The sequence below is a fragment of the Rattus norvegicus genome, chromosome X, assembly GCF_036323735.1.
Source record: "Rattus norvegicus strain BN/NHsdMcwi chromosome X, GRCr8, whole genome shotgun sequence".
NCBI classification, from domain to species: Eukaryota; Metazoa; Chordata; class Mammalia; order Rodentia; family Muridae; genus Rattus; species Rattus norvegicus.
In genome coordinates this window covers 80,863,521-80,880,815 of record NC_086039.1, presented here as the reverse complement: position 1 = coordinate 80,880,815, position 17,295 = coordinate 80,863,521, and the positions used below count along the sequence as shown (strand labels likewise).

At 34.2% G+C, this 17,295-nt stretch overlaps 1 protein-coding gene across 5 annotated transcripts in view; it reads left to right on the top strand.

Moving 5' to 3' along the window:
• The window catches only part of Hdx (highly divergent homeobox), a 142,007-nt gene that overhangs the window by 806 nt on the left and 123,906 nt on the right, over positions 1-17,295 (top strand). The window lies entirely within an intron of this gene.

Below are 17,295 nucleotides of genomic sequence, written 5' to 3'. Positions count from 1 at the left end.
GATCTGCTCCTGATTTTTGCATCTGGCCTACTGAGTGTACTCAGCATCAAAATTAGCCTGATAAATTTGAGAAAGCAAATTCTTAATTTCCAAATACTTAAGTTCTATGGAAAGGAAGGAACTTGAAGAACTTGCAGACTATAGTTCTCAGATTAAAAAGAAAAGTTTAGGATGGGGGGGTAGTTGGTAACAGTTTTTTAAATAAATCCAACTTTTAATCTTCAAAGAGTTTAGGTTTGATTTGACATTCGGTAATTTGGAACATCACTTTGGAGACTCAGAGAAATAAATTTTACTCATCCGTCTGTCTTTTCTTCATCTTAGCGCCATTACATAATCTTTAGCCTCTATCTCAGATTTGATGTTTTCCTTCTTTCATCTTCCTGGGTGTTTCTATTAGAACCATCTAAGTTAAATCTTATTTTAAGAGACTTTCTGTAGCATCCATTCATTAGGAAGAACTGTGTCACCCCACTGTTTGGAGGAACGATCCTTGGTGAAAGATCGTATGGTTGCGTTATTAGTCTCCGCCATGATCTCCACATTTATTCCCATTTTACAGGAGAAACAGGGGTTTTCTCCAATTTTTAAAGTGAAGATCTTTTTAAATATTGGCAACTTTTTCTTTGTATGTCTTCTCACACCGTTCTTCACCTATCCCTCAGTCTTGTTTCTTATACTCCTCTGGTAACTAAAGGAGCTTTCTAGCCAGGATACACCTTTCACCATACAAAACTACTTGTCTGTGAACACTGCTTCAATATTGTTTTTTCTACCAAGAATATCCTTGGCTTCCTATTATCTATTTTCAAGCCACTTCCTGTTACTTATTTTTAGATTGCAAAACAACAACCGACCCTCAATCTAGCTTTTTTGGATGGTAGCACCTTATTTTTCTTCAATATTAATGTTTCTTGGACAATTTTGCTTCTCACACCACTATTACCACCTTTTCCTAGGTAACTTTCTATGCTACATAATTTAAATCTTGTCCCCTTTGGAAGCTCTGTTCAAATTAGACCACCTATACATATCTTTCAAGTGAAATGCAGTGGCTGTATAGGTCACTTTCCCTAAAATTCTCACATTTGTTCTTTTATTTGTCACTTTCTTCTGCCCTATTGTCTACCATCTTACTTTGTGCAGTGTGTGTATGTGTGTGTGTGTATGTGTGTTTGTGTGTGTGTATGTGTGTTTGTGTGTGTGTGTATGTGTGTGTATGTGTGTTTGTGTGTGTATGTGTGTTTGTGTGTGTATGTGTTTGTGTGTGTATGTGTGTTTGTGTGTCTGTGTATGTGTGTTTGTGTGTGTGTGTATGTGTGTGTGTGTGTGTGTGTGTGTGTGTGTTTTATTATGTACTCTTTAACTGGACTTTATATCCTTAGGGATTGGGAACAGACCAGCCAGTTCTTTGCCATCTTCCCACACACCTGGCTGACTAGTGAAAACGGCTATAGTCACTTCTTTTTTTCCTTAGAAAACAATCCCCTGGGGAGTTAAGCACTATTGTTTAGGAGAGAACTATACACACACGTAAATTTTAGTCATCATTAGTCAGGCAAGGACTCCTCTGGTGACTAAACAAACCTGACTGTGAGTCACGGAAAAGGCATAATGGAGATACCTGTTTCATGAGTGGCTTTCAAATATGCCATAAACAAAGCCAAAGCATCGTTGCCTCAGAAATAGATTTGTTTGTAATTCTTTCCATCGGAAAGACACTGCTCAGAGATATCCCATCACTCTATACTTCTTTCTAATCACATTATATCATGAATTGCCTCTTAAAAAATCTGCTATTAACCACTATTTATTGCATTATACTTTCATCATACTTTCAATTACTATGTCAAATTGACTACCCTTGACAGTTTGACAGCTGATCACCATAATGCCACACACATACACACACACACACACACACACACACACACACACACACACACATATATATATATATATATATATATATATATATATATATATATATATATATATCTGTATCTCCCTTGGGAATAAAATTGCATTGTTTTATAGAGCAGAATTTTTGCTTGAATGATAGTATTAATCATAGTTTATTACAGAGAATTATTTTAGATAAACAATTTTTTCAATTCTTATTTCATTTTGAGGTACCATCCTAACACTTTTTGAATGTTGTGATTTGAGACTATAGCATAAAAGCAATTCAGAAGGGTATTACAATTTATACATTTTAAAATAGTGCTAATAGATTATTGTAAGTGAACTATGAGTGCTATTTATTATTAGGGAATGTTCTTTTACCTTGACCCTTTTCTCTTATTGCATAAATTATGGAGTTCTTTCAAAGCAGTGTTAGCTTGTAGACAATATAGTAATTAATATGATTTTCTTGCATGTTTATTAGCACACCAATAGGTTATGAGTTAGGTGACTCTGACTAAAATGCAGAGCTTAAGATTGATCATGCTCTTTACTTTACATCACTAAAAATAAAAAGATCAAAGAAAAATGTGTTATTTGTGTTTTAATGTTCATCTTAGGTTTTTTATTTTAAAAAGATTTATTTATATTTATGTATATGAGTACACTGTAGCTGTCTTCAGACACCAGAAGAGGGCATCAGATCCCATTATAGATGGTTGTGAGCCACCATGTGGTTGCTGGGAATTGAACTCAGGACCTCTGGAAGAGCAGTCAGTGCTCTTAACTGCTGAGTCATCCCTCCAGTCCCATCTTATGGTTCTTATGTGTAGAGAAAAAAAAAATGGTATTTTTCATTTGAGTTCTAGAGTTTGAGCTAGAAGGAACTTTCTAATGATAAGCTAGTTTTCTCATTTTACATAGCATAAATCTGAGTCCCAGAGATGTGAAGTACTTTGCTAATGTTAGTGCCAAGCATTGTGCATTTTATATATACTATCATACTCTTATACCATTTATTGTATTTAAACCATATAGCATGCCTCTCAAACCATTGCTAATATTACATTTTCATTTTAGATTTGAGAAACTGGAAGCTCAAAGTAGTTGACTTGTCTAGGTTCGCAGAGCTAGGATTCAAATGTCACAGTCAGGATCCAACTTATTTGATTCATGATCAGTGTGTCCTTGAGAAAGGTAACATAATGAATTCTTACAGACTTAACTAGGATCTGAGTCTCTGGCATTCTGGCTCACTGTGGTATCTGTGTGTGTGTGTGTGTGTGTGTGTGTGTGTGTGTGTGTGTGTCTTTTGAGTATAACTAAATGAAGATACTCATTTTGGATCTCAAGTTGCAGTTTAGACTCTGAAAGGATCAATGATGGAATGAGACATTCCATACCATGTGTGGAATGTCAGTCATGTATAACCTTAACCCAATTGTGTATGACTATATTTGGTTTCTATAATTCCAGTTCCAGTGATTCTTTTTGACTTTTATCGATAACAGGCATGTACAGAGTACGTATGCATATAAACAGGCAAAACATCCATAAACATAAAATAAATCATAAATAAATCTTTAAGAAATACCATGCTTTAACTATAAAAGATGATAAATTTTGCATGAAATTATGTTTTAAAAACACTGAATTCATTCGCTTTAAAATTGTATCTTAGAGAGGACATTGGAATTTTTAACAATGGAATCCTCAACATGGTAAAATTATGAATTGCTGATGTTTATTTTGTAGTGGAATCGGTTAAAACTGAAATTAGTGGTGACATGTAATTCCATTGAGTATACTATATTTAGATACACTGTTTTTGGAAGTAAAAGATGATGAAATCTAGAGTGATAGAAATACAACTATGCATGCAAAAGCAATTAATGAAAAAAGAAGCCATGAATTTGAAGTAGACTAGGGAAAAGCATATGAGAAGGTTTAGAGAGAGAAGACAGAAAGGAGAAACATAATTAAATTACTATCTTAAAACCAAAGGAAAAAAAGATATATACTTTAAGAAAAAGAAAGGTTCTGTAACAGCTAGGACTGGGATTTGCCTCAACATTGGAGTACTAGCCTAGTACAATTAGATCTTGAGTTTGGTTGTCAATATTAATTAGACTGACTGACAGACAGACAGGTGCGCGCGCGCGCGCGCACACACACACACACACACACACACACACACACACACACACAAGCTGGAAACCTTAGCATATTCAGAAACTGTTATAGGCATCCTGGAAACTTTGTAATTATCAGTACTACCAAGGCAATAAGGTAAAACTCATCTGTGTAAGTAGCATCATCCTTGTGCCAGCTAGTTAAAAACTGTCAGGCTTAACTGAATATATGATATTGTACCATTTCTGTCAATCAAACACTCCATTTTCCTTCTCGTTCATGGAAAGGTGTACAAGAGTAGTTGCTCTACTTCCTTGGTCCCCTGTTATTTTACAGCCAGTTTAATAAGCAATTGCACTGATCTAGAACCTTCAGTCCTTTTAGTTTTTAGAGTGACAAAAAATTTAGGAAACCACTTCCTTAGTTTCTCTCTCCTTGGAATGGATGAAATTATCTTTTCATGTGTTCTAAGCAGTCTTGCAAACATGTGACTTACACACCTAGTAGAAACTTTTCCCCTATACACAGACATTTGGAGGGTTGTTTTGTGCAATTAGTAAGTGGCAGAACTTGGACATAAAGAGGGGTGTTATTCTAAGCTAAACACTTCACTATTGAAGCCCACTTTATTTTTCAGATGTTTGCACAAGTATATGTTTGTGTATATGCCCACTAATTTCTCTCTCTTAGCCTGTAAAGTTTATAAAATTTCCATGTTCTTCTCAGTGGATACATGTTTTTCTTACAAAAAGAGGTCATCATATGAACCCTCATGTTTTCACCTGGCATAAGGTAATGGACTCACATTCTTTACTGTGTCAAAGCAGCCAATGGCAAACACATTCCTTCATTGAGTTTATGAAATATTGCATTATAAGATTATATGCTTTCAACCCCACCAATTTATTGCTTTAATACTTTGCTATTTGGTTAGCTGGATCTACCTTTTGTGTATTTTATGATGGACTAGCTGTAACATTTTAGAAAGTAATTATCTGTGACCTGTCTTCAAAGTAGCTTTGCCCTTTCATAGACTAACAACTTTCCATGTCAAAATCTTCACAAAAGAGCATGATTGGTAGAGACCTGGGAGACTGTAAAATGTGAAAAGAGAAATATGTTCTACATTAGTGGGAAGTGTTACAGTAGATGTCTGAATCTTCAGCTTTGACTCATCTCTCCTAAGACAACAGCATAACTACTTGAATTATTTTTTAATATATACTACTTATTTTATTTAGAATCCCCACCCTTATATTTAAAAACTGATACATAATGTTACAATCGCAAATGTATTGAAAATGTCTGTGTCTGCATCGTTTCTAGTTAGAAGAAAAAGCATTTCAGATTTACCTTTAGCCACACTAAATCATTAATCAGTAAATTGACTTTTCTGGTTAGGTTTGGTGTATTTGCATCTATTAAATCTTTGATGGTCAAAGAATACTGTGTGGAATGGAAGCATGACTATCACACGGAAAGGGCTTGGAAACTGAACATTTCTAACCCTGCCTGTTTTAGCAAGATGCCCCAGGATCTATATTTGCATTAACATCTGAGAAGAACTGTAGGAAGTCAAAGTCAGAATTTCTTCACTACCTAGACTTTTGAAAGCTGGTGATCATAGACAAAAACTGAATTTTTGTCCACTTTCATAAATGTAAAGAAATGAAATGAAAGTATTTTCAATTGTACATTACATGACTGATTTATATGTTTCTATCGTGAAGCTGATACTGTCTTATTAGGAGAGCTATAATTATATAATAAATCAAATTGTTGAGTCTAGATGAATTGCTAACTTTGATGATAGCAGTGGCCTCACATTTGAAATGATACTTAGCATTATCTGTGACTCATAGGCAAAATCAACAGAGTCACAAAAAGCATGTAGATAGATGTATGCTCTGACAGCATTATTCAATGGGGAAACTAAACCGTTTTTCTGTTTGTTGCTGGGGTACAGTACCATAAAATTAGTGGTTTAAAAATAACATAAATTTGGCATTTTGGAATACTATGACCTCATCACTTGTGAGACAGAGGTAGAAGAATCACAAATCTGAAGCTGAAACTGGCTTCTTAGCAAGATCAACCTTACAACAAACAAAAATAATAGCATAAATGAATTGTGCTATGAAACTGATAATTATCAAATAATTCTCACTGTATTAAAATACTTTTGCTCATAGAATTACCATTTGGGGGATTCTGGAGGAAGAATCCATTTCTTTGCGCCTCCTACTGTTGGAAGTTATCCACATTCCTTGTCTTTTAGCCCCCTTCTATCTTAGAGCTGACAGTGTTTTATTAGGTCTCTGACATTTCGTCATTCTTGAAGCTTTTATGGTTCCATCCTCATGTTTAAGGTCCTTTGTGATCATAACATTTAGCCCACTCAATTAATGGGGAATAATTTTATTTATGCTTGCTGACTACCAATCTTAATTCCATCTGCAATCTTAATTTGCTTTTACAATGCAACCTAACATTTGCAGGTTCTAGGAATTAAGCCATCTCTTTAAATGGAACCCCAACATCCATATTGTAAAATATCAATCTTCTGAACTGTTACAGGATAAATTTCTATTTTTAAAGTTACCAGGGTAACTCCCCCCCCCACTTTCTTAGAGTATCTTTAACAAATTTACTCAAGATTCTCTTTTAGGATATATAAAAATATTAATTTAAATACATCTGTGTCCTATAATACTCTTACTTTTGACAAAATAATCTAGACAAATTATAGGGCTTATGTTAATTAGATATTTTTGGTAAAACAAGTTCTGAAATATGTTACTTTATATCTCTGGTTTTCAGTTTAATAATGATACCACAATTATATGCATTATAATATAAAGTTATTTCTAACTTTTAAACTATGATCCTATTATTTTAGTAACTTATTAAATGTATGCATTCATACAAAATATCAAGTGTAGGTCAACTCCTCAAGCTTTTGTAAAGCCTTTCTTCAGGATGCTGTATCAACTGGACCCGTCCCAGCCCTTACTACCCACTTTCTAACCTTCTATGGAAAGTTAAAAGTTTCCATGGAAGTATAGGCGTTGTACTGAGAACCATTATTTAGACTCTCTTGATCCTTTCAAAATTTGTTTTAGACTCATTTTCAAACATGGCTCACGACTGTAGCCCCACCACTTGAGAGACTGAAACAGGATTATAAGTTCAATGATTGCTTGGGCTATCTAACAAGATTCTGTCTCAGATAATAAAACACCACACACACACACACACACGCACGCACACACACACGCAAGAACACAAGCATGCATGCAACTCCCAGGCACACAAGCATGCACACAGACTCACAAATGCATGTACTCTCCCACACAATTATTGTAACAATGAAATATATGTTCAAAAGCATAGCACATTATTGTTCCTAAACATAAAATATACACTTTAATCCTTTTGCCTGCATGAAATATGAATATAGAAGAGCAATGGCTGTATGTGGTCAGGACAAGACTATGGGTAGTTTATTTTATAGATACAGATCTGGTCTGATTGCCACAAAGGAATACAATTCTAATGAAAGAATCAAGAACATGTTAGCTGTATAATCTTCCCTACTGTTATTCATATCTATATGATAAGATTAGCCAAGAGAAAATACCAAGAAACACATTAGAGTTAATGCTATTCTCTAAATACATACATGATTATAACTTGGCAATAACGTGCATGCTCAATTTTAATTTTACAAGCTTGACATAGGACAGTATCTTTAAAACAGGTTTGCAGATACTGCAGTAAGTCCAACGACTTACTTTCAAATGTCTGAAAAAAATGTTTTTTTTACAATTTCAAAGTTTTTATTCACTAATTGTAAAAGAAAATGCCTTGCGTATATACACACCACAGAGAAAGATGTATACTTCTTTATTTCCAAGTATAAAGGCAAAAATTTTTTGTCTTACAGTTGTAGACTATGGAAAGACATTTGATGTACTGAGCATCTTAAGGTAGAATACCTCAAAGACTCAAAGAAATGTTTGTCCCTTTAGGAAAGGTCGTGTTTCTGGTTTTGGTTGTCTTTTTCAGACACTGAACAAGTGTCTTTGGGATAAAGATGGAGCTCAGTTGGTAGAGTGCTTGGCTAGTATTGACAAGGCTGGCCTAGGTTGGGTACTTAGTATCACATCAAACTAGGCCTATTGGCATGTGACTATAATTTAAGCTTGTGACAGGCAGAGAATGAAGGAACAGAAATTCAAGGTCATCCTTGCATGAGGAAAAAAAAAACAAGCAAATAAACAGAAAGAAGTGGCTTCTTTTCCCATGGCTATTGAATCCTGAACTGTTCTCTTATAAGGCTTTTAAGTAATCCAACATTTTCTCAGTTTATTCAAAATATGTATGAGGATAATTATTTGCTACTTAAATGATAACAATTATATATGCAATTATACATTTAAGACCTACAGTATTTATAGAAATACAATATTTCTGTGCAGCCCAGGTTAAACTCTAGCTTATGGTCTTTTTGTCTTAATCCCTCCAAAATTCTGAGATTAAAGGTGTATACAATTTTTAGCCAACATTATGTTCTAATATATGCGCATAGTGGAATGGCTAAGTCAAGCTAATTAACATACAGATTATGTTACATACTTAATGGTTTTGTTCTGAGAACATTTATAGTCTATTCTTTTATCACTTTTAAAGTAAATAATCCATTATGATTAACTACAGCCATGCTATATAATAGATCTCTTGAAATCACTCCTTTTATCTAACTGAAATGTTGTATCCTTTCAGCAATGTCCACCCACAATCTATCCAACCCCCATTCCTGACAATCACTGTTCTACTCTGATTTTATGAATTCAACCTCTTTTTGGATTCCATATATAAGGAAAACCATATAATATTTTTTCTCCTATTCTTGGGTTGTTTCACGTAGCATAATGTCCCCCAGTTCTATCTATGTTGTTGCAAATGACAAGATTTCCTTCTATTTTAAAGTTTAATAATATATCATTGCATATATAAACCACACTTTGTTTATTTAGATAACCATTTATAGACACTCAGATTGAGCTCACCATATTTTGACTACTGTGAGTGTTTCTATAAGGACTCACAAATGCATAGGTTAATTTCATTTCCTTGGAAATATACTCAGTAATAATATTACTGGATCATACAAGAGTTCTATTTTTAACTTTTGAGGAACCTCCATAATATATTTTATAATGGCTGTACAAATTTAACTGTTTACCAATAGTTTGAGTTCTCTCTTCTTTGAGGGAAATAAATGTTTCCAGTATTTAGGTAAAACTGGTGTCTGTATATTGTTTGTCCAGTATATATCTGAAGACTTATACAGTGTTACTTATGTATCACTAGATGGTGCCCTAGAGAATATCTTGTGTACTGAAAAGTTTTCCCCAATAGGATTCTGTAGAATGATATAAAATCAGGAACAGGATATATAAGAAATCAGGAGTAAAATAATTGGATAGTCAAGCTCTTCCTATCAAAACAAAACTACCTTTGATGCTCATATAAAGAGCAAATCTAATTCAAGAAATATCAAAAATGCTTAGGGAAAGAAATATGACACTAATCTTAAAACAAATTTTATCCACCAAAAAACATTCCTTTTGGGAGTAGGGTAAGTCAGAAGAGAAACTGGATGAAGTCATATTGATTTAAAAAGTTGAAAAAGGATGATTAAGAATATACTCTGAGTAGAAGGATTTTCCTTCCACAGTTTGTTCAAAGACAACAGTTTGGAAATAAGCATAATTTAGTGATGAAAGGTGTATGAATCACCATGCTTGATTAGTTCATCGGGTGGAACTATGAATCCCAGGTATTTCCCATATTCTATATGTGGAATGGGCTATAGATTTGTTAGGTGAAATTAGAGCTAAATTTACAGGGAAATTACTCATTGGAGCCTTATTCATGGTTCTGCCTTGTGCTGGAGTATCTGTTTGAAATTGATCTTTCTTCTTTTTGTAATAACATGAATTTTTGTCATCCAAATATATAAAACACTGTTATAGTTTATAGACAGTTCAATTTTATCATTAAGACATTCTCAATGCAAATATCTTAAAAGCTGATAAATTATTATCAATGAAGCATTCTGAGATCCCAGGTATTTATTTGCTGAAGCATTTTCCCTCTTTGGTACAAACATTTTCTAAGTTCATTAGAATTTAAACATTAGAGCAGGACATGGTGGCTCATGTTGTTAATCCCAGCACTTGGGAGGTTAAGGCTTGATTAAGCCATGGATTTGAAGTTAGGCTGCGATATAGATTGAGTTCTTGGCCAGTCTGAGCTACAAAGTGAGATTTTGTCTCCCCAAAACAAAAGGACTCAAATATTATAAGTGTAGCTATACATGTATATCTCTGCATTATGAGTTATGTATGTTTTCATATATTTTTGTGGATCATGTATACATAAAATTGTGTTACAATGTTTTTCTGCAACTTTATGAATCTGGTAAACATAAATAATTATACATTTAAGTGTTTTTAATGAGGTCAGTAGACACTTTTTATGCTTTGAGGAATTCATGCAGTATGATTGTTTATAATATCTCCTGTCTCATAAATGACAGAACCAATTATATTTAAAAAAAATGCAAGAGATGTGTATAGGTCATGTCAGTAAATTGTAGTTCAATAAACAGATAATGAATATATTTTCATGCTATTAGAATATGTCAGATAACCATTAGTAGACTTTATACATAAAGGATTTTGTAATTTAAGTTTTACAATATCTGTAATTCTTGTAAGTTAATAGTAAAATAAGCAAAGTAGAACAGTTTGGGTTGAGGAGAATTTTACGTGTAAATGATACCTAGAAGTTACAAATTTGAGAGTTGATTTACAATAGTAAGTATTTTACACATGTTCAGATTTAGCTTTAAAATCACAATTAATTACTGTATATTTATTCAAGTTTTCCTAAATGAAATTTAGCTTGTTTTATTGTGACATCCTTTTATGTTCAATATTTTTGTACTAAACAGTTTTGCATTCTTTGACATTTAAAAAAAATAAACTCTTACAGATAGGAAGAATAGGATCATTCTTCCTTTTGTTATTGTACTGTAAGACTAAATTTCCTGTGTTTGAAGTTTTATGCAAATGTTATAGGAATGGAGTCGTATTTGTTAAATTATTCCTAATCAAGATGGGCACATGCCTTTAACCCCATGACATGGGAGCCAAATGCAAACGGATCTCTTATATAAACGTATAACATAGCACGTTATAGCTTAGCAGTTATTTTAGTGACGAAAACTCATTATGAGACTTTTTTTTATATCCCCACGATCCAGTTGAGGATGTTCCGTCCCAAGAGTTCAGTTACCTGTTCCAAGCCTGTGAAACTAGCGAGTAGTAATAAAGCCCACTGAATACAAAGATGTATTGACTCCTAAAATGTCCCCACTCTACCCTAAAAGGCCACCTGAATTTTCTGCTCACAGCCATGTTGAATTAACATCAGGAAAATACAGACTTTCATCTTAAATGTCTAAAAACAAAACAAACACAAAAATATATAAGAATTAATGGACTTCAGGCCTATGACAATAGGAAGGCCAGGACCAGGATTTCTGCTAGAACAACAACGAACAAGGTGAGTTCTTTGATCATTCCAACTCATTACCTAGGAAGCATTTAAATGATAGGTCAGAGAAAAATAACCCAAGCATCCTAGTTTCTTTGAGATAAGGAGACATAGTTTAGAGTTAAGGTACTTTTGAGGGACAGAGGAATAAAGACATGAATCCTGCACAGGGGAGGTTATCACACATAGATCTCAGGAGGTCTAGAGAGAGATTGTTCAAGTCTTTGAGTTGAATACGGATAATCTCACGTGAACAAACTGTTGAGGACAGAGAGGAGAAAAACATCAAAATCAACAGGCCAAAAAGTCTTCCAAGTTCACATAAGAGGCAGGCATGGCAGCACCAATGATCCCCGCACTTGGGAAGTAAAGATAGGAGGAGCAGAAACGTAAGACATAACACATTTGAGGACAATTTGAAATACATGCGACATGGTGTATTAATAAATATACATAAGTGTTCCCTCACACAGGATCAATAATAATTAATGTTCCACCTAACCAAATTGGAAAGCCCCTGTTGCATGATGCTTTTAGGAGGGTCTCAAAAGGCATTTTCTCAGTAATGGAGCAAATTGACTCTAGAATGAAAGCAATTTTTGATTTGCCAACCTCAGGTCTTCAAACTACTTTCAAGTCAGTTAAACATTTCTCATAACAAAAACCTAAACATACATAAAGACTACAGATACATCCATTATCCAACAATAATGTTTATCATATGTAGAATTAACTGAATATTCTGTGTATTAAAATATACAGAAACAGGAAGATGTATATCTCACATTTCAAAGAAGAACAAATTAAAGCACATTAAAGAAGAAAGATAGGTCTAGAAGACTATTTAAACCACTGTTGTTATCATATTATATATGTTTATGAAGATTAAGATGCATTAGGATGAGACAAGAAATGGAAGCTATTTTTAGTGGTTTGTTTTGAAATTCTAGAAATGTAAGAGCACATGAAATGAAGGTTGGGTGTGGTGTATTAGCATTTTGAATTATCCAGTTGCTAAAATACAGAAGAACTGAAAATATTAAAGGCAGATAAGGGATGGGGGTTATACTTTTTTTTTTTTTACAGATTTTGAAGGAATTTATTCAAATCTTATAAAGTCATATTATATAAATACAGAGCTTGGATAAATATATATTCTTTTTTTTACAAGCTTACTATAATTTTATTTTTCTTTGATAACATGCTTAATTAGAAGAGGTTTTAAATTAAATTTCATAGAACATTGGCTCGAGTCTTTTTTGTTGTTGTTGTTGTTGTTTTGGACCAGCTTTTGTTTTTCTTTTATTGGATTTTTTAAAATTTAAATTTCAAATGTTATTCCCTTTCCTGGACATAAACCCCCTATCCCATCTTCCTCCCCTACTTCTATAAGGGTGCTCCCCTACCCATCCATTCCCTCCTTTCTCCCCCACCCCCCAGTCCCCTACACTGGGTTCCAACCTTGGCAGGACCAAGGGCTTCTCCTTCCATTGGTGCCTAACAAGGCCATCCTTTGCTACATATGCAGTTGGAGCCTTGGCTATGTCCATGTATAGTCTTTGTGTAGTGGTTTAGTCCCTGGGAACTCTTGATTGCTTGGCATTGTTGTTCTTATGGGGTTGCAAGCCTCTTCAGCTCCTTCAATACTTCCTCTAATTCCTCCAATGGGGAACGCGTTCTCAGTTCAATGGTTTGCTGCTTTCATTTGACTCTGTATTTGACATGCTCTGGCTGTGTCTCTCAGGAGACATCTATATCCAGTTCCTGTCAGCATGCACTTCTTAGCTTCATCCATCTTATCTAGTTTTGGTGGCTGTATATATATGGGGCACATGTGCATCAGGCTTTGGCCGTTCCTTCAGTCTCTGCTCTAAATTTAGTCTCCATATCCCCTCCTATGGATATTTTTGTTCCCCCTTTTAGAAAGGAGTGAAGCATCCACATTTTGGTCATCCTTCTTCTTGAGCTTCATGTGGTCTGTGGATTGTATCTTGCGTAATTCGAGCTTTGGGGCTAATATCCACTTATCACTGAGTGCATACCATATGTGTTTTTCTGTGATTGGTTACCTCACTCAGGATGATATGTTCTAGTTCCATCCATTGGCTTATGAATTTCATGAAGTCATTGTTTTTGACAGCTCAGCAGTACTCCATTGTGTAGATGAACCACATTTTCTGTATCCATTCCTCTGTTGAAGGGCATCTGGGTTCTTTCCAGCTTCTGGCTATTATAAATAAGGCTGCAGGGAACATAGTGGAGCATGCGTCTTTATTGTATGTTAGAGCATCTTGTGGGTATATGTCCAAGAGAGGTATAGCTGGGTCCTCAGGTAGTTCAATGTCCAATTTTCTGAGGAACCTCCAGACTGATTTCCAGAATGGTTGTACCAGTCTGCAATTCCACCAACAATGGAGGAGTGTTCCTCTTTCTCCACATCCTTGCCAGCATCTGTTACAACCTGAGTTTTTGATCTTAGCCATTCTGACTGGTATGAGGTGGAATCTCAGGGTTGTTTTGATTTGCAGTTCCTAGAAGACTAGGGATGTCGAACATTTCTTTAGGTGTTTCTCAGCCATTCGGCATTCCTCAGCTGTGAATTCTTTGTTTAGCTCTGTACTCCATTTTTTAATAGGGTTATTTGGCTCTCTGGAGTCTAAGTTCTTGAGTTCTTTGTATATTTTTGGATATTAGCATTCTATCAGATGTAGGATTGGTAAAGATCTTTTCCCAATATGTTGGTTGCCATTTTGTCCTAATGACAGTGTCCTTTGCCTTACAGAAGCTTTGCAGTTTTATGAGGTCCCATTTGTTTATCTTAGAGCATAAGCCATTGGTGTTTTGTTCAGGAAATTTTCCCCAGTACCCATATGATTGAGACTCTTTCCCACTCTTTTCTTCTATTAGTTTGAGTATATCTGGTTTTATGTGGAGGTCTTTGATCCACTTGGACTTAAGCTTTGTACAGTGCAATAAGAATGGATCAATTTGCATTCTTCTACATGCTGACCTCCAGTAGAACCAGCACCATTTGTTGAAAATGCTATCTTTCTTCCACTGGATGACTTTTAGCTCCTTTGTCAAAGATCAAGTGCCCATAGGTGTGTGGGTTCATTTCTTGGTCTTCAATTCTATTCCACTGATCTACCTGCCTGTCTCTGTGTAAATACCATACAGTTTTTATCACTATTGCTCTGTAATACTGCTTTATATACAGGGATATATAAATCAGAGTGAGGTACCTCATTGCAAAAAAGATGGAAATCAGCAAAGCCACACCTTTTAATAAATTAAACTAAAAACAATCTGATTTCTGGGAATGTAGCTTACTTAATAGAGTGCTTGTCCAACATAAGACCCTGTATGCAATTTTCAGTACTGCATAAACTGTGTTTGGTGTAGCACATTTTTAATTCCTGTTCTCAGGAGGTAAAGACAAGAGGATATGAACTTCATGTCAGCTTCCGTACCATGCAAGTTTGAGATCCTACTGTCTTACCTGAAACTGTCTGGAAAGACCCAGAAAACCTAGCCTCCAAGATGGGTTAGCTGGTTGGCCTTGTGCATAGACCTGACTACCAGTTTCTGGATCCCACAAGGTGGCAGGAGAGAACCAACTCTAGACAGCTCTTCTCTAATCTCCAGGCACATGGAGAGTGGGACAGAGAAGGAAAGGGGAAGGGACGGAAAGAAGAAGAGAGGAAGAGGTAGAGAAGTAGACTTTTAAAAAACCATAAATGTTAAAGATGAGTAAATAAATAAATAAATACAAGTGCAATGAAATCTAGTTCTTGGTGATAAAATGAATCTTTGGTTACAGACTGAGCCCAAGGTTATCCTGGAACACATGAGAGTCTGTTTTGGAAAAAAAAAGATCAATCCAAATTCCTTATCAAAAATGTCAAAGCAAAATAAATGTAGTTCGCTTATGAAAGAAAAATCTTTCAAAAACATTCTAGCAGCAGGTGTACTCTGTCAAGATTATTAAAGTTCTTTTTAGAGAAGAAGAGAATGAAAGCAAATTGAAATATGGAGTTTGTAATAGTAAAAATAATACTGGAAATAGTACATCTGTGGGTGAAAAAATGAAAGATCTTTTCCATTTAAAAATCATATTAAGAAAGCACTCCTTAATTTTTTAATGAAAATTTATTGAAAGCTTTAAAATGTAATAAAATGACATTGTTTAGCACCAAAATAAAGACTAGTGGAAGGAGAAATTAAAAGATATGGTTGGAAGATTCTTTTCTGTCAAGTAGTATCATATGACTTAATATGGCAAAAAGTTCAACAGGTTGACCACTGTCTCCTAAAAGTTAACTAAAATAAGGGGACAAAGATTTATGACCTAATAAGTTATAATCACGAAAACATTTAATGAATATAAAAAAGTAATAAAAAAACAGGAATTGGTTGGATAAATAAATAAATGGGAAACAATTAAGCATATTATACACTCATACTCAACCATATTGATGTTTATGTCAATTAAAAACTGTCGAAATAGGCCATCTACAAGGCATAGCCTGTCTATAAGTAAGTTTAAATACAAAGAAACAGACAAATGAAAAGGAATGAAAAAATATACCATGAAAAGAAAACTATATAATATTATTACAGATAAAGATGACCATTCTTTTTAAGAAAGGGATCAATTATTTAAAATAATATAAAATGCTTAAACAATTTGTATCAAATAATAGCACTCTAAAATTTGAAAGAGAAACATAAAATAAACAGTGACAGTGTTGTATTTTAAGAGCTTAATACCTTTTCCTGGCATTGGTTACAAATTTTGAGTCAAATAGCAATTACTGTTTAAAAACATAAATGTCACTCGATCAGCTTAACTTAGTTGATTAGAATACTCCATGAAACAGTAATAAAATGCATGTAATTCTAAGGTGCTCATAGCAATTTGATCAGCATGGACAGTATTTGAGGATATCAGACTGTCAAAAACCAATAAAATAAAATAAAACAAAAAAAAAACAGAAAGGATGTTCTCTGGTCATAATACAGTGAAACTGAAAATCAGTAATTGAAATATTTGGGAGATCTCTATATTTTGGGAAACAAAACATTGCACACACTACCAAGAAAAAGAAGGAAGTAACATTTACAGGCAGAAATATGTGAAACAGAAAGGAAGGTATTTAAGAAATCAGCATGCTATCTTTGAGAAAAGGCTATACTATATATAAATGTATATTGGGTTGTAGCCAGAAATCCGATGAATTAAACATAAAGCTAAAACCTATTAAAATGATTCCAAATAAACTGGAAAAATCCTAGGCATGCTTGCCCACACCTATAGCCTGAGTACCTGAGGGGTAGATTCAAGAAGATCTGGAATTCAGTGTCCCCCTTCAGCTATATGTGATTTTGAAGCCAGCCTGAACTGTCTCAACAAACAAACAAACAAACAAACAAACAAACAAACCAAAACTAACCTACCAAACAAAAACCCCAAAATCTAAAGAAACAAGTACAAAAGTCTTAAATTATCTGCCTTGTATAAAGGGTCCACTTTACATTATAGTAACAGATTAGAAGTAAAATGACAGAAAATGTTATGTTGAGACACAGACACATAAAAAAGCCTGAAGTATATGGATTAATATGAAG